The sequence below is a fragment of the Notechis scutatus genome, chromosome 1 (genome assembly GCF_049901735.1).
Source record: "Notechis scutatus isolate UNSWTSFEM ecotype Mainland chromosome 1, rNotScu1.2, whole genome shotgun sequence".
Classification (NCBI taxonomy): Eukaryota; Metazoa; Chordata; class Lepidosauria; order Squamata; family Elapidae; genus Notechis; species Notechis scutatus.
The window spans coordinates 21,632,353-21,651,268 of NC_142009.1; the positions used below are offsets into that span (position 1 = coordinate 21,632,353).

Consider the following 18,916-nt stretch of genomic DNA (forward strand, 5'->3'; position numbering starts at 1 on the left):
CACCTTATTCTTGGTTTATACAACGGAATGATGTTTCATATAAAAATATTAATCACACGAAGGGGAATGTGGCTAGCCACTGATGAGAATACCATGCTCAGTTCTCTGTTCTTCCATCTAGCTATTTTATTAATTTATATAACCAGTTTATCTTTCTAAATATCAAAGATAATTTAAACAGAATGTTAAGGAAGAAGACTGCGCAAAGGGAAGGGGATTAAATCTTATTTGAAATACCCAAAGAAGGTTGAGGAAGCACTGCTTCCCAGCAGTGAAGAAGCTGAAGTTCTTCATATTCTTCATTCACTGGGCTAAAGGAGTTTAAATGGAACAGTAAAAGAATATTCTTCTTCCAAGATGGCAGCGTAGCTACATTGCATGCAGAAAATAATTCAAACCACTGACAGATAAACAAGCAGAATGAAATTCAATACCAGTGGGGATTCCCTTTCAAATCAATTGTTTTTAATGCTACAAGGACAAAAAGTTATTTCTACAGAACTCTTAATGAGGACTGCAAGAAGCAATCTGATTTGTCCTTGGAATTGTGGAAAGCTGGCTCAACCGCAAGCTGAATATTAGATAAGCACATTGCACCATGTACAGAGTGGAGGAGATTTTACTGACTATAACTCTTTTTGAGTTTTGAGTTTTAGAGGTAAAAGAAAAATAGTTAAATAAAGTAAAAAATTAAAGTTAATAATACAGGTAGTCCTCAACTTATGACCATAACTGAGAAATTTGTTTCTAAGGAAGCTAGTTAACAGAAAACAGATAATCAGAATTGGAAGGGACCTTATGGGTCATTTTTAGTCCAACCCCCCCCGCCCAAGTGGGAGACCCTGCTGCACCATTTCTGACAAATGGCAGTCCAATCTCTTCTTGAAGGTCTCAAGGGATGGCGCTCCCACAACTTCCGAGGCCAAATTGTTCCATTGGTTGATTGTTCTCACTATCAGAAAGTTTCTCCTTATTTCCAGATTAAATCTCTCCTTGTTCAGTTTCCATCCATTATTCCTTGTCTGGCCTTCAGGTGCTTTGGAAAATAGTTTGACCCCCTCCTTTCTGTGGCAGCCCCTCAAATATTGGAAGATCGCTATCATGTCTTCCCTGGTCCTTCTCTTCACTAGTTAAATGAGGTGTGCCTCATTCTATGACCTGTTTGCTGTCGTTAAGAGAATCACTACAATTATTAAGTTAAGCAAATCAGGCTTCCCCCATTGACTCTGCTTGCCATAAGTTCCCTAGGAAGGTTGCAAATGACAATCCAAGGACCCTGGGAGGACGCTGCAACCATTATAAATACATGCTAGTTGCAAAGTTTGATTGTGTGTCTGGGGATGCTTCGATAGTCGTAAGTGTGAGAACTGGTCACAAGTCACCTTTTTCAGTGCTGTCGTAACTGTCAACCCTGAAGTGAACCTGGCTGAGGCCATTTTGGGTTGCCACACAATAGAGGGAGGGGGGAGGGAATAGTTAGATGGGGTTTTGTAGCCAAAACAATGCAGTTTTCCTGTGGGAACCAAGGATATTCTCACAGGTGACTGGCCAGAGAAGGAGTGAAGTAATCAAGCAATAGGCCAGCAACTGGATTGGACGGTGTGGCCAGTGACTTGGAGGAAAGGGGAAACTTTTACTTTTTAATTAGGTGAAAGCCATGGGAACTGTCAGAGTTGGCTTTCACCAGTTGTTCCAATATAATATATCCAATAAATTGTTCTTTGAGGAATTTGCCTGCTTTGGAGTTCTATTTTCTCTAGGTGCATTACTTGGAATACTGACAGTAACGTATGATCATTAAATGAATGATGGTAAGACGAGGACTACCTGTATACGGATAACCCCTCAACTTACAATTGGTCACTTATTCAGAGAAACCATGCACCTATTTGGAAGGTACTTAGGGGCCAGGATTCAGGCAGTTGCCCCTCCTCCCGGTCACATAACAGTATTTTGGGCACTGAGCAACCAGGCCACATTTACAGCTGTTTGCAGTATCTCATGGTCATGTGATTGCAGGACACTTTCCAATGCTTCCCCCCCCCAAAAAAAAAACCTAGCTCATAGCAAGCCCATTATTTAACAATCACTACAAAAAAAGATAATAAAAATGGGCCCATTGTGTGGGTGACCTGATTTATGGCAATCAGGACATACAATCATGATGGGCAGGCTCCATGGCTGTCGTACATCGCGGAGTACCTAGAGCAGTGATGGTGAACTTTTTGGGCCCCGACTGCCCAAAGTGCTTGTGTGCATACCCCAAATGCAAGGTGCACCCCCATGCCTGTGTGCCCCTGTGTATGCCCGTGCCCTGTGCATGCCCGTGGGCCCCCATGCATGTGCCCCACCAACATGCATATGCCCCGCCCCCCCATATGCACGGCAGAGATCCGAAGGCCAGCTGGCGGGTAGGAGGCATGCACGCATGCATGGTGGAGCTGAGCTGGGGCGATGGCGAGTGTGCCCACAGAGAAGGCTGCGTGTGCCACACGTGGCACTCATGCCATAGGTTTTCCACCACAGACCTGTAAGTAAAACTGTTAAGGAACTGTGGTAATTAAATGTGGCAGTTCGTTGACTAGTGAAGGGAGAAGGACTCTTAGTTGGGCACCTCAGGGTAGACCATGAAGAGGATCCTTTGAGAGCCCTCTGCAATTTCTTTTGCTATCATTTTAAGTGGGATCAAAGGATGTGGATGTAGAGGTACGACATAGTATGCAGGGTGGGGTGGAGGGAGGGATAAAGGGGAAGAACAATTTTCCAAAAAGGGAGGGAGAAGGGGAAGAGAGTATGAATGCAGAGGAAAGAACGCTAATAAGAATACACTTTCTATAATATCCAGCAACTTTTTGATGTGAGATGATTTGTTTTCTTTTTCTGATGTTCAGGGTTGCTGCAGTGTATTTGTGTTCACCTAAATAGAGTCCTTGCACAGCTTCTCTTGTGGGAGGTTGGGTATTTGGTAGTAGAGCACTTGATGGACATGGGTGGCTTTTTTTGAGGTACACTTGTGTTTCTACTTTGCCATCATAATCTCTGCTGATTAGGATATCCAGGAAGGGTAGTGAGTTTTCTTCTTCCCTGGGGAATCGGATTTCTTTGAAGATGTTGATGGTTTTGTGGGTGTTTTCTAATTCAGCAACTTCCATCCTTTGGGGCTCCAGGGATTGATTCTGTGGAATCTATGGTGGTTTTTTTTGTGGACCGGGGTGCATGGTTTCACACTCTGCCTGGATCCCACACATGTGTGGATGAGTCTTCGCTTGCTTGTGTGGCCCGGTTCCTGCTGGACCGCAGCCCGAAGTTGGGGACCTCTGCTCTAATTGGTCCTTTAAAAATTATTATTTAAATTATTAAAACTAAACAAATAAATTAATCAATATTAGCTTTATGTTATTTAGAATATTTACAGCTTTTGACTCACTCCAACTACATTTTTTAAAAACAAATGCAGGTAGTTTTTGCCTTACGACCACAATTAAACCGATAATTTATGTTGCTAAGTGAGATTTTTTGTTAAGTGAGATTTGGCCAATTTTACGACGTTTCTTGCCACAGTTGTTAAGTGAATCACTGCAGTTCTTAAATTAGTCACACGGTTGTTAAGTGAATCTGGCTTCCCCGTTGATTTTGCTTGTCAGAGGGCTGCAAAAGGTAATTACTTATCCCAGGACACAGCAACAATCATAAATACGAGTCAGTTGCCAAGTGTCTGAATTTTGATCATGTGACCATGGGATGCAATGGTCGTAAGTGTGAAAAATGGTCATAAGTCACTTTTTTAGTGCCATTGTAACTTTGAACGGTCACTAAACAGACTGTTGTAAGTTGAGGACCACTGGATGGTGCTGGATAAAATGATTGAACATATGAACAGATCAACCAAAGCCCCATAAAACTTAATAGTTATGATTCAGATTTCCATTATAATTTTAAGAGGTAATAAAGCAAGGTTGTCTTTTATCACCATTGTTATTCAGCCTAACTAGAAATGCTGGCAATTGCATTTAGATCTAAATAATCAGATTACTGGGATAAAAATAGGAAAGAAGATATATCTTTTAAATCTATTTGCAGATTATATGGTCTTGACTCTCAAATTTTATTTGTCATTCAGCTAATTATATTAAGGAGTTAGAGGAATTTGCAGAGGTGTCTGAACTATCAATTAACTTTCATAAATTATGTTTTTTTTTCACACACTCCCAAAAACCCAAATGGAAACTTACAAAATTTTAGGGTTTTTCAATAATACATAAAACTTTAAAATAGTTAGGCACCACTATATCTAAAATGGTGATGAATTTTTTATAAATAATTATGTACCAAGGTGGAAGAAATTAAACAAATTAACAACTGGGTCTCAACAATTTCAATATTGTAGGGCAAATTGCAATGGTTGAAATCAAAATTCTTGCACAGCTTAATTTTTTATTTCAATGCCTCCCAGTGCTAATTGCAGAATAGGCTGAAAGGCAATGGCAAAGTAAAATAGAAAGCTTTTGTTTCCGTGTACAAAAACTAAATAAATAAAAGGATAGGTCTCAGAAACAGGAAGTCTGTCATGCCCAATTTGTTACTATATTACCAAGCAGTACGGTTAGGGTAGTTGATTTCATTTATTATGGGAGACGCTTCTGAGCCATGGAATTGATAAAAAAGATAAATGAATTGATATAACCCCCACTCTCCAAAAATGATTTTATTGGATTTGGGCAAAAAAATCCCAAATATTCAACTTATTATAAGATAACTTCCATCATGCTTTTTAAATGTAGGCTTACTTTTATCAGCATTATTAGCAGGTTGGTCAACTTTTGATTTTCTGTTACCCAAGCAACATTTCCATTTTAAAAGGAATAGATAGAATAAAAGATAAAAATGAGTTTCGATAATGCATTTTATACAGACACTCAAAAAAATACAGATAATAGTATTTACACAACATGTGGCAAATTCCCAGCCAGTACAAAATTGTGAAATCATTTTGACAGGTGGGTAGACTGACAGATTTAGCCATATCTCAAAAGTTACTCCTAGTAGGTAAGTTTTGACAGTGTTCCCACTCTGCTTGTGCAAACCTGTTCAACTTTAAATAAATTTGTACACTTCCTTGACACTTCTATGGATTGCTACTTTGAGATTTTTTGTCTTAAGCCTCCTACGATGTCTGCAAAAGAGGGAGATGTTGTAGTCCCAACCTTAACTGAATCAGGAAGTGCTCATGTTTTTTCTTTCTCTTTTCTGGGGTGAAAAACCAAAGCACCCAATTACAGAATGTCAAGGTTGGGGAGGGGAACCAAGGAGATTATCTGGTCGACCCCTCTGCCAAATGAACTAATCCACTTTACAATTGTTTGTTTTAAATTCTAGTTTCCTCATTTTCCTTCATTACATTTCCTACCATTTCATTTTGTAGAGATTTACTGTTATTTCCCTTTCTTTTTCAGACAAGGTTTTTCTAATTTCTTTCAATAGATTTTGTCCTTGTGTTAGCTTCCAAATTTAACAGAAGGAAACCAAAATAAAATAAAAAGGGGAAGCAAAAATTTCAAAACAGCAAGGATAGTAAGAATGTTTCTTTATTGCTATTCCAAAAGCAGTACAAGGTTTGCTTTTGGAGGCAGCTGACCACAGATTGGCACATCGGATGTTACATATTGTTGAAAGGTGGCAAAATGCCTTTCCTTCGAGGATTTGGTTTTCCCGCTGGGAGAGCTCCGGCGCAAGGATACGGACAACTGCTTGAAAGCCGGATCTTTTTAATTTTCAGGAAGGCGGGGGACAGCGAGAAGTCTGCGTTCCTGGGCTAGCTAGATTCTTATGGTAAGTCCCTGGTTTTTTATACCCTTTTCTCCCTTTGAGTTGATTTTGTGTGAATGTTTGTATTTGTGCTTAATGTTTCAAATCCTGTTTGAGTTTGCCTTTATTCCTGCCGGAGGGCAAATTCCGCAGGGTGCAAAAGGCAAACTCCGCAGGGTCGTTAGATTGTATTATCGGTTTTTCCTAATCTCTTTTAGCTTTATAATGGTTTTTTCATATTTGTCTTGTGGCAATCTCCTGTCTGTCTCTTTTGTAATTTATATATTTTTTTGTGTCTTTTGTCTGTTTGTTTTGCTTATTTGGTATGTCCTGTGTTTGTAAGGGTTTCCTTTTCTTATTTGTCTAGTTTTCTTAATTACTTAGGCTTTTGTCTATAGGGATTCTTTAATACCTTTTATTTGATTCCTTTTCCTATGTAAGTTTGTTTTATGGCTGGCCTGATGTTCCCCTTGGGCTTTTCCTTTTTTGAGTGACACTACTGTCTTCGTGAAGTTCCCTTTCCACAATATCATTTTAAGCCTTTTGTGTAAGACATGAGGTCACCAGAGTATGAGTTTCATGGCCACAGAAAAACAGGAAACACAGGTGTTGATAATACTTTTATGGTCAGAAGAACTTAGAAAATATGTCGCTCATCAGGAAAAATCTTCCTGGCCAGGCAGAGGTGCTAAAAATTCTCAACGCTTTTAAATATTGACTGGCCAGATTCTTGCCTGTCAATGATCTATTATCTTTAAGAAAGCATTGTATTTTTATGAGTAGAAGTGGCTTTCCCTGACTCCAAATCAGTAGGCTGTTAAAAGGAGGGGCTGGTGGCAGATCAAAGGCTTTTTGAACTTTATCAGTCTCTTTCAGACTTTCCCCTTGTGAGATTTAAAATTCCCAAATAATTTTGTCTGTTATGTCGCTCATCAGGAAAAATTTCTGACTCACAACATGAAGACAAGTCTCTGGTTCACAATTTCAAAGGTTTATTGAAATGCGGGTGCAAGCGCGGCTTCCAAGACCCTTCCCAATTGGATTGAGTACAAGGAGAGCAAGTTTCTCTATTTGAATAATGCATTTTATATCCTTACACAGAACACTCCACGCCTAGAAAGCCCTCCCCTGGCACGCCCTTGTTTTCTATATGCTAAATTACCAACTTGGGGTCATCATGACAGTTTCCAGGGCCTCAATGTTTTATCTTCTATTTATTCCTGGGCTGCCAAACTTTGATGTATGTTCTTATTTTATTTATTCTCCCTGGCCTGGTCAGATCTTCCTGTTGTTCTAACAATGTATCATGTCTTTGTGGAATGTATCGTCTATATGTGAATGACCAGGCCAAGATGTAACTTCTTTCAGCAGAAACAACAAAAGGGAGGGGGACAGAGAAAGCTTGGCAAGGGTACATCAAAAAGGAAAGAAAGAAAGGAATAACAGAGGAAAAAATGATGGATGGAATAGATGAGATATACCGAGTTTTTACAAGATATGCATCGAGGAATAAGTTACCAAGAGAAGTTCATGTTAGATTTATCAAAAATCTATTAGAACACAGATATTACAAGCGGCAAGAGAGAAGACATTGAAATATGGAGATAAAGAGATTGGGGTTTTAAAACAAGTACCCAGAAAAATTAGAGAGATGAGGAGAGAATATCGCTTCCTGACTAAAGTATTATTGGAAAAGGAGGTGAATTACAGATGGTTGATTCCAGAAGGATTAATGGTTACATGGAAAGAACAGAGATACAGAATTGGCTCAATTGACGAAGCAGAATCGTTTTATAAGGAATTTTTTAAAAGAAGAGAAACAGAGATAGAAGAAGAGACTACCCTAACTGAATTTCAAGAGGACCAAATAGAGATGGGAAAAGAAGAAGGTGCAGTAGGTGGACAAGTGGAGACTAAAGAACAACGTGAAGTAAGATCAACGAGAGCCGTTAGACCTAAATATAAATCATAACTATGGAGGAAAAAAATTGATTTCTTTGAACATAAATGGACTGAATTCAGCTACTAAAAGAAGGAAAACTTTTCATAAAATAGAGAAATTAAAATTTGATATAATTTGCTTACAAGAAGTACACATTAAAAACAACATCAACAATTATTGGTGCGACCAAAAATAGGGAAAATTTTTACTTTGGCCCACTGTAAGAAAAGAGGAGTGGTATTGTATATTAAAGAAACCATTTCAGCAAAATTGATTTATACTGATGAAGATGGAAGAGTACTAATGGTTGAAATAGTGGATAACAATACAAAGATACTTTTGGTTGCAATCTATGCTCCAATGATAAACAAAAAGATTCTATAAAAATTACATATGAAAATAATTGAATTGGACTACGCTAATATATTTATAATGGGAGATTTTAATGGAATTGTAGACAATGAATTGGACTACACAGCAAAAATAACACGACAAAATAGGAAGACCCTCCCTAAATCCTTTTTGAAATGATAGAGGAACTAAAATTAAAAGATATATGGAGAGAAAGAAATACTAAAACTCAACAATATACTTTCTACTCGAATAGACATTCATCATGGTCCAGAATAGATATGATGTGGACGCCAACAGAATTATTATCTAATATTCAAGAAATAAATATTGAAACAAGTACATGGGCAGATCATAACCCAATGACAATTAAATGGAAAGGACAAAAAGAAGATCTAGATGGACATTAAATAATACTATTTTAAAGGAAAAAGATTTTACACAATGGATGGAAAAGAACTGGCCTTCTTTTTTAATGAAAACAGAAAAGAAGATACTTCAATACAGAATGTTTGGGACACAATGAAGGCATATGCAAGAGGATTGATAATGGAATACACAAAGAAAAAAATATTAGAAAGAGGCAAATGATTAAAACTTTAGAAGATGATTATAAAAATTGGAAAAAGAATTACAGAGAATGCCACAGAAAAAGATATTAAACTTAAAATGGACATAATTAAACATAAAATGGATCAAACAGAGAAAGAAGAACTGGCGCAAAAATTAGAAGTGCTAAACAGAACTATTTTGAGGATGCAAACAGGCCAGGTAGATGGTTAGTATACAAACTGAGAAAAGAGAAAGAATCAAGGAGAATACTACAGTTAATGGATGAACAGGGTCAAGTCTGTCATGGTAATAAGGAGAAAAAGAGAATTATTCGAGACTTTTATGCACAATTATATAAGCAGGAGGATTTTGATGAGGGGAAAATTAAACAGTATTTACAAAATGCCAACCTACCCAAGATATCTGATGAAACTGGGAAAATGTTGGAAAATCCTATAACAATGATGGAATTAACTGAAGCACTTAATAGACAGAATAACGGAAAGCACAGGACCAGATGGTTTCCGGCAGAATTTTATAAAACATTACAAGAATCAAAGGAATCTTCTGGTCTATTTCATATACAAAATGAACCAAAGAGTTTTCTAATCTTGCTATATAATTTTCATTATAAAAGAGTAACTTATAATTTTCTCTCATCCTTTTCCAGAGTTGTCCTTTATTTTTTCCAAGAAAATATGGTCTCTGTATCTACAACCCGCATTGCAATTCAGCTATCTCTGGCATTTCAAATATAAAGGAATGTCCACAGCCACGTCCATCATTTTTCAATGTTCAATAATTTAGAACACAATGGGGTTTTCTTGTTTTATCCCTCAAAGCGATATTGGAATTCAGTATGGCACTGAATATTCGTTTGTCAACATCTTCCTCCACGCTGAGGTCAACGACCATTTCCACCTCCCAGGCGGCCTCTCTAGCCGTAATCTCTATGGCGTGAGCCGCTCAGCTACTCTCTACCCTCCTTTGCAAAACCTCAACCATAGATCAAAAAGCGACAAATCCCAACGCAGCTTTTGCTCTTTAGCTCCACCCCACTTGGCCCCGCCTCCTGGTTGCCAAAGCAAGCGAGGCAGCAGCCAAAGGCTGGGCGGCCGTCGGCCAGCAGGCCTAGGGGTGGTTCCTTCCTCTGGCCCCGCCCACTCAACCCATTCTCGCCGAGGCAGTTGGAACGTATCCTTCGCGGGAGGAGGAGGAGGCGCTGCCGTGTCGCGGAGGTCGGGAGTGGAGCGTTGTCGGTGGTGAAATGTAAGAGGAGGGAGAATAGAAAGCCGGTCAGGGAATGGTAGAGAAATGAGAAGAAACCCTCCTTTTTGGTTGCTGCTTTTAGAAGGAAGCTGCGCTTTTTTGGGGGGTGGTTGGGTATCTAAGGAATGGAGTGTGGAGGAAGATGTGGGAAGCTGAATGTGATAGAAGCCATGGACTAGTGTTAAAGTCTTGTTGAACTCGGGAGAACGTATTTCAGAGTAAACATATTTCGAAGGAGGAGGATGTGACACTTCCTTGAGGTTTGGCTTGGCTTTTTCCGCATCCCCAGCTACTTTTCTCCAATCTGTTGCTTTCCAGGTGTGTTGAAGTTATATAGTCCAGCTGCTGCAGCCATGCCTTTGCAGACGGGTGAGAGTTGTTGTTTTAAACTCCCCAGGAAGGTTTATCTATCAGGCTGAGGAAGTTTAGTCTCGGAAATGTTTCTCTTTCTTCTTAGAAAACAAAACACACTTCTTGATTGTGAGAGTGGGTAAATAGCAAAGCCCAGCAAGGCAAAGGCACGAGCTGTGACTCAGGCTACGTGGTGATTAAAGATTATTTTTATGAAAGCTAAAATGTTGAAAAACGTGATGCTTTTGTGTACAAACAGGACTGCAAATATATTTATTTATACTTCCAGCCCTACATTGTTCTCCAAATGGGCTGGGTCTATCCAACAGCCAAGCTGGCTGGGAAAGCTTGTGGTAGCTGGAGAACACCAGGCTGGGGAGGGTTGGTATGCACTGCCTTCCAGCTGATGTCATCTCTGGTAACCGACAGGAAGGTCCCTGAGATCCCGTTTGAGGCTAGCTTCTGTTTACTGTGCTGGTAATCGAGTTGAGACATTTATTTTTGCACCCTCTTCATTTGCATGATGCTTCCTAGTACAGTGAAAAAGTACCTTTTGAAAGGATTGTAGTTAAATTGTGTCATATGTTATGATTGTAAAAATAACGGTGACCACATGATAGTTTTCTTCAATCCCTCAACTACTTTCTTATCTGCTTCTGCATCCAGCATATGCTCTTTCTTGATTTCAAAATCTTCATGGCTCTAAGCCCATCTTATCTTGTTCATTTCTTTTCTTCTGCACTTCAAAGGTTTCTCTTCTCAGGAGATTTGCATTTTCCAGCATTACTGCCACAGGGCTTGGAATTGTCCCTGTAAAGAGTTGTATCATATAGCTGCTCTCATTGTTTTCAAAATCAATGTTTTCCATGATGCATCTTATTTCCAATATAAACCTGTCATTAAACACCCCTCCCACTCCCAATATGCATAGATGAAACAAATTGTGATAGTTAAGGACCAGGGAAACTGAGGTTCTGAGTCCATCCTAAGCCATGGAAACTTATTGGGTGACTCTGAGCTAATCATAGTCTTGCAGCCCAACCAATCCCACAGGATTGTGGAGATAAAATCTGATTTGCAGGATTGTGGAGATAAAATGAAGAGAAAGCTTGGTGTAAGCCATTTAGAGCTTTTGGATGAAGTGTGGGATATAAATCTAACAAAATAAATGTTTTTCTAATTTATATAACTTCACTTTCCTTTGTTTTCATAGGCCAAAATTTTAGGGGACTTTGGATTTTAAGCAGCAAATTTTGCTCCTTTCCTTTTGCAGTGCTTCTTCATTTTGCCACTTAAAATTCTCACTCCTCAACAAAACAAAACAAAACCCTGAAACCCAGGTAGAATGGCTTACTCTTCAGGGCCTCAAAGTAACCTGAGGTTATCAATTAAATATTGCTGCATGATTGCTCTGCCTTAATTATAATATATCTCCTGTCAGCTTTAGGCACATTGACTAATTGTGGATGGTGGACATTCATATCCAAAATACATGGAAAATAGCACGTTGGGAGAGATATGCTCACCTCCTACCTATGGCCGCCTTAGTTTCTTAGAACAATATAAAGTGATTTGTATTGGTTTTTTTTCTGGGATGTGATCACCACTTTGTAGTGCAGAGCTGTTTTTTTGTTTTTTTTGCAATTGAATACTATACATTGCAAACATATGTATTAAATAGCACGTGGTGTAATTTGATTTGTAGGTTTCTGTCAGACTTGTGAAGTAACACAAGTCTTTTCTTCCCTATTTTCTATCTGACATAAATAAGGAACAAGAGGAAATTGCTTAAATTTCAGCATTTTCCTGAAGTGTGCTGTTGCTTAGAAATATAACAGAATAACAGAGATGAAAGGGACCTTGGAGGTCTTCCAGTCCAACCCTTGCTCAAGCAGGAAACCCTATACCATTTCAGACAAATGGTTGTCCATCTTTTTAAAAATCTCCAGTGTTGGAGCATTCACAACTTCTGGAGCCAAATTGTTCCACTGATTAATTGTTCTAACTGTCAGAAAATTTCTCCACAGTTCTAGGTTGCTTCTCTCCTTGATTAGATTCTATCCATAGCTTCTTGTCCTGCCTTCAGGTGCTTTGGAGAATAAGTTGATCCTTTCTTTTTTGTGGCAGCCTCTTCGATATTGGAACAGTGCTATCATATCACCCCATACACCTTCTTTTCATTAAACTAAACGTACCCGCTTCCTGAAATTGTTGGTCATATGTTTTAGTCTCCAGTCCCCTAATCATCTTTGTTGCTCTTCTTTGCACTCCCTCTAGAGCAGGGGTCAGGGAACTTTTTTACCTTTTACCCCCCAAAAAATTTATAAACGCCGACGTTACCCCCTTGATTTGAAAGGAAGGAAATCATACACTATTTGTATGTAAACCAGAGGTCCCCAACCTTTTTGTGCCAGGGACCAGTTTCACTCAGAAACACTTTTTCAAGGAGGGAGGGGGGAGAAAGAGTCCGAGTTGGTGGTTTGCTTGCAGACGTTTCATTATCTGACTAGGTAACATCTGATGTTGTTACCTAGTCGGGTAATAAAACGTCTGCCAGCAAACCACCAAGTCAGGGAACGCCAATGCCTCCTCATTGCAACCCTGAGCGACAGATAGTCCCTGCAGGACGGCTGAGAAGGCTCGCCTCTCGGCCCTGCCTTCATCAGCCCCATCCCTCAGGTGTCTCCCTCCCTCCCTCAGCCTCATCCCTCAGGTGTCTCCCTCCCTCCCTCAGCCCCATCCCTCAGGTGTCTCCCTCCCTCCCTCAGCCCCATCCCTCAGGTGTCTCCCTCCCTCCCTCAGCCCCATCCCTCAGGTATCTCCCTCCCTCCCTCAGCCCCATCCCTCAGGTGTCTCCCTCCCTCCCTCAGCCCCATCCCTCGGGTGTCTCCCTCCCTCCCTCAGCCCCATCCTCAGGTGTCTGCCTCGTTCCTCTCTCAGTCGCTCTCTCACTCCTCACCAGCCCAGGAAGAAACTGCTTCAAAGAAGCCGGCAGGGTGGCTTTTCCTGTCGGCGCAGCTTCCCAAAGCGCCCGTTCACCCCCACCCCGCCGCCCACGGTTCAATCCTCCGTTCTGCCTGCCTGCCTTCGTTTCTGGTGGTTTCGGAGCGCAGCTTCTCCGAAGCGCCCGTTCACCCCCACCCACCCCCGGCTTCTTTGAAGCAGTTTCTTCCTGGGCTGGTGGAGGAGCGAGAGAGCGACTGAGAGAGGAATGAGGCGGGAGGAAACCAAGCTGCTGAGCCAGAGAGCAGGACAGGCTTCCGTTGCTTCCTCCCTCCCCTTCTCTCATTTGTGTCCTTGATTCCCGATCCCAGCAGCATTCACCGAAGGCGAACAGAATGTCGGAAATAAAATGCCTGGGGGTAATGAGAACGGTCGCACCAGCGACCGTCCTCATTACCCCAGGATTTTCAGTTTTACCCCATTTGGGGTAATTTACCCCTGTTCCCCGACCACTGCTCTAGAGTCCCAACATCTTTTTCATATTCTGGTGACCAAAGCTGGATGTATTATTCTAAGTGTGGTTTTACTAAAGCATTATAAAGTAGTACTATCACTTCACATTATCTTGATTCTATCCCTCTGATTGTATTGGCTTTTTTTTTGGCAGCTGCAGCACACTGCTGGCTCATATTTAAGTGATTGTCCACTAGGACTCCAAGTTCCCTCTCATAGTTACTATTATTTAGCCAGATACCACTTATTCTGTAACTGTGCATTGGTTTTTCTTGCTTAAATGTAGAACCATACTTTTCTTACCATTGAATTTCATTTTGTTAGATACGACCCAGTGTTCCAATCTGTCAAGATTCTTCTGCATCTTGATCCTATCTTCTGGAGTGCTGGCTATTCTTGCCAGCTTTGTATTGCCTGCAGATTTGATGAGTTCCCCTTCTAAATCATTAATGAAGATATTGAAGAGAACTCGGCCTAAGACAGAGCCTTGGGGTACCCCACTGCATACTTCCATGTAAATGCAGTTCCATTGAGGACTACACATTGAGTACATTGGTCAGCCAGTTACGAATCCATCTGGTGGTGATGCTGTCTAACTCACATTTTTCTATGTTATTGAGTAGTAGGTTGTGATCTAATCAATTGCCTTATTGAAGTTCAAGTAAATTATATCCACAGCATTTCACTTGTGTGTTAATTTTGTCAAAAGATTTGTCTGGCATGATCTGTTTTTGACAAACCCATGTTGGCTTCTAGTTATGACTTTGTTTGCCTCTAGGTGTTTGCAGATTCATTGCTTAACTATCTTTTCAGAATCTTCCCAGGTATTGATGTCAGGCTGACAGATCTTTAGTTTCCTTGATCTATTTTTTCCCTTTTTTGAAGATGGGAACTATATCAGTCTTTTTCCAGTCCTCTGGTAGTTCCCCTGTGCTCCAGGATCAGATATATTTTCAGAACCTTGGGGTGTAATCGATCTGATCTAGAGTGGATGGATGTTTTGGTGTTTTCTTGTTCAATCCAAATAAACAGTTTAGAAAACAATATTATATTAGCTCCAGTTGAGATCCAAATTGATCTTTGAGATAATCTCAACTGGTTTTGGGATGATTGTGTTGAAAGATGTTGCATGGGTAACAGGAAATGTTCACATTCCATGAATCGACTTGTACATTCTTCTTTGGGTGTAATGAAATCTTGATAAAAGTGTAGCTAGTCTTCTTTGGGTGTAATGAAATCTTGATAAAAGTGTAGCTAGTGTTGCATGGTGTCTTGTATCAGTAATGTAATTGCTCAGAAGAAGCAATCCACAGAGATGGTTATATGTTAAACATATGCTGTTTCTCAAGGCTCTAGAATATTGTGATATCATACAACTTAGTAGACTTGGTGCAAAACAGAACACTGAAGCATCAAAGATCTTCACTGTTTAACCACATACACACAAGTATGACAATGATTTTTTTTTTAAAAATGCAGCATTTTTAAAGGTCTGATTTAGATAGCTGGATTCTCAAACTTATGGAAATTATCCATTTTTAAAGTAACATAATATTTCAGTTACAGGAGAAGAGGTATGTTAATCTGTGGTAGCACTTTTTCAGACTAACAAATTTTATTAAAAGGAATAAACTTTCATTACTATAGTTAATTTTATTGAATGAAAACTGACACCTTTTAATAAAATTTGTACCTGGAAAACACTACCTGTCTTTTGATTTATGACATTTTAGAGTAATCAAGGTATTAGATGAGCTTTTTCCAATTTTCTGTCTCCAAAGGCATTGGGTCTGCAACCATCTTCTTAAAATAACCAGGGTGTCAGGGTTTCGACAGATGTGCGAGTTGACACAGGGATATGTGGATGGATAATGGTAGTTGTAGTACGTCACATTTATAGGATACTCAGTTGGGGAAAGTTGTATTACAGGAATGTGGAAATTGCGTCTCCCTAGAGAACTTGGCTTGTTAGTCTCACAGCACAAACAACAAATAACTTATTGCTCTTGCATGACTAGCACAATTATTTTTGTAGAAGCTTTCATGAATCATAATCTATGATGCATGAAAATGTATGCCACAAGTTTGCCATACAAAGACAACACAAATTTCAAGGCACTCATGATAGTATATACCATATTTCCCCCAAAGACTGGGTCTTATATTAATTTTTGTTCCAAAAGACGCATTAGGGCTTATTTTCAGGTGATGTCTTTTTTGTTGTTGCAACGGACATAGTAAATGTGTCCGTGTGGCTGAGAATCTTAACTGGGGCTTATTTTTGGGGTAGGGCTTATATTACAAGCATCACTAAAAATGATGCTAGGGCTTATTTTCTGGTTAGGTATTATTTTGGGAGAAATACAGTATCTGTAGTACCCCCAATTTTTGCTTTAACATTTCTGTTTTACCTAAAATCTTTGAGGTAAAACAGCTGAATCTCATTTTACCATTTGTATTTTTTATATTAGGATACAAATACACCACCCCTAAAATTTTGGCACTCCTGTCTTTGTATACAGTCATACACAGCATAGCATTTGTCCATTGTTAACCCTTGGATAATGCAAGAAATTTGTTATCTGTTAAGGTGTGAAAACTTTGTTTTTATTTTTCAACTTCCAGATTTTGTGATATCTGGAGAGTCTGTAGATTGGGGAACATTGGAATAAGTTCACAAAATACATTAAACCCAAACCAATGACATTTATTGCTTAGTGAATTATGGGCACTAACTTCTGTGTAACTAGTAGTGAAAGGGAGTAGTTGGATGGATGCAGGTGCAGGAGCAGGATAGGTGAATTTAAAACATACTAAAATAGGCTCAACAACATCTAGTGCACAGGTCCTTGAAACTATTTTTAATATATTATTTTTGCTACTAGACAATTTCTTCCACTTTTGTTTGTGATATTTTGGTTGAAATGTTAAGGAATAAATGGTAACAAAATCTTAACAGTATATACATGTTGTGACTCAGAGGTTTGAGCCTGCTCTGTTAGAAGACACAGACTTGAGCAATGAGGAAGAGGAGGATTTGGCTCTGAGGTTTGAGCCTGCTTTGCTGGAGGATTTGGAATTGCCTTCCTCCCCAGGACCTTCCTCCCTGGTTGTGCCTCAGGTGTTGACATATAATCAGGAGAGCGTAGCGGAGCCTCTGGCTGAGGATCAAACCGAGGAATGTTGGTTTGATGCGAGGCAAAGACGCAGGCATAGGCATGAGATGCAATGTAGAAGGAAAGGACAAATCAGGGACTGAGATGAGAGACTGACACGCCCCTCAGGGAATAAAAGTGGGCGTGTTAGCTCTGGATTCTCGTTCCGGGACAACTTGTTAATTTGGGATAGAAGCTTCGACAAATTCTGTGTGTGGCGTTTGCCTGTGATTTATGTTCTTGTTTTATTATCGGACTTGGCAGGCAGCTTGTGGGAGACTGCCAAGGACTTCTCCAGCCAAAAGAATTTAACCCTGTCGTTACTGGTCTTGTCTGCTTGTTTATATTCCTTTGGAAACTTGGACTCTCACCTCGGCACAGGTGAGACATAACATATACATATATATACGTATGGTCAGAATGCCAAGCAACTGTTTCATTGTTTAGGTCAGGGGTCGCCAACCTTTTGGACCTCAGGGACCACCAACCTCATAATTTTAAATCCCAGGGACCACTAACTGGTTCTGTGGGCATGGCCTAATTTGTGGTTGTGGCTTGGTGGTCATGTGACTGGCTGGGCATGGCTTATATGTAAATATTGAATTTTTTAGAAAAAAGAGCAACTTTTACCCAAAATCAAAGGCAAAGCAGGCAGGCAGATTGAGCTGCTCATAGAATCACAGACTCATTCAGTGATCTATCTATCTGCCATCGGCTAGCTCAGTCTGTCTCATAAAATTTGCTTGCAAGCAAACTCATAAAATTTGCTAGCAAGCAAACTCACGAAATTAACTCTCAACACACCATGTATGTAAACATTTATTTTTTTATTAAAAAAAGAGCAACTTTTACCCAAATCAGGCAAAGCAGGCAGGCAGATTGAGTTGCTCACAGAATCATTCAGTGATCGATCGATCTATCTGCCATCAGCTAGCTCAGTCTATCACATGAATTTGCTTGCCATGAGTCTGCACTGAATAATAGAACCTTCAGTCCTAAAGAAGGCTCGGCTGTGCTTAAAAGCAGAGCCGAAGATCTAAAGTCTAGCTAGAAAGCAAGAAATCCAACCATTTCCTGCTTCCTAGCTAATCTAAATCTCGCAGCACAGCAGAACAGATGATGGTCGGAAAAAGGAAAAATAGCAATTTAGCAGGCAAGTTTGCTGGGTAAAGAGTAAGTGGGCAGGGAGGGTTCCCGCGGGCCATGTGGGCGGCGCAGCCTTGTGTTTCTGCGCAGCCTGGATTAATTGCTTTGGGGGGGTGCTCTGGGGGTGAGATTTCTCTGCGGCCCACCAAAATTTTCTCACGGCCCACCGGTTGGCAACCGCTGATTTAGGTGACTCCAGGTCATATATTAATTTCCTCTTCTGATGTTCTGTTTTTCTTCACCAAAATTACAATATTCTTTAGGCCAACATGTTCCATCCTCATTTTACAGGTTTTTTTTGTGTTACCTTAAATATTTAAAGAAGATACTTTATGATTCCACCTAAGCCATTCATTATTGCCATCTATGTACTACTAAAACTTTCCTGGTTGTTGAAAAGTTGTATCATAGAGCAGGGGTCCCCAACCGCCGGTCCGCGGACCGGTCCGTCCGCGAACAAGTCTTACCGGGCTGCTGGTTGCTGGCGCCGCCATCTTTTTGGTAAAAGTGCTTCCGGTGAGCTTTTCCGGTAGAAAGCTCACCGGAAGCACTTTTTCATCAAAAAGATGGCGGCGCGCTCGTGAGCTTTTCCGGAGAAAGCCATTTCTACCCGAAAAGCTCACGGGCGCTAACGCCGCATCTTTTTGACGAAAAAGTGCTTCCGGTGAGGTCACCGGAAGCACTTTTTCGTCAAAAAGATGGCGGCGCCCAGTTGATGCCGGTACCGGGCCGCGGCGCCCAGCTGATGCCGGTACCGGGCCACGGCGTCAAAAAGGTTGGGGATCACTGTCATAGAGCACCATTTTTTGAATCAACATACCTCAATGGACTAATGTAAAGAATGCATCCAAATTCTAATTACTTCTGTGGGATTGAAATTTAGCAAAAT

The 18,916-nt window shown here is 40.3% G+C and overlaps 1 protein-coding gene across 2 annotated transcripts in view; it reads left to right on the top strand.

Annotated features, from left to right (window-relative positions):
• The first annotated feature begins 9,791 nt into the window (after positions 1–9,791).
• Positions 9,792–18,916, top strand: part of RFFL (ring finger and FYVE like domain containing E3 ubiquitin protein ligase) — a 52,210-nt gene continuing 43,085 nt past the window's right edge. Inside the window, exon 1 of one of the 2 annotated variants that reach the window (XM_026672458.2) lies at positions 9,792–9,919. The gene's annotated coding sequence lies outside the window, so the exon portion shown is untranslated. The other variant, XM_087958233.1, reaches the window with a different exon arrangement.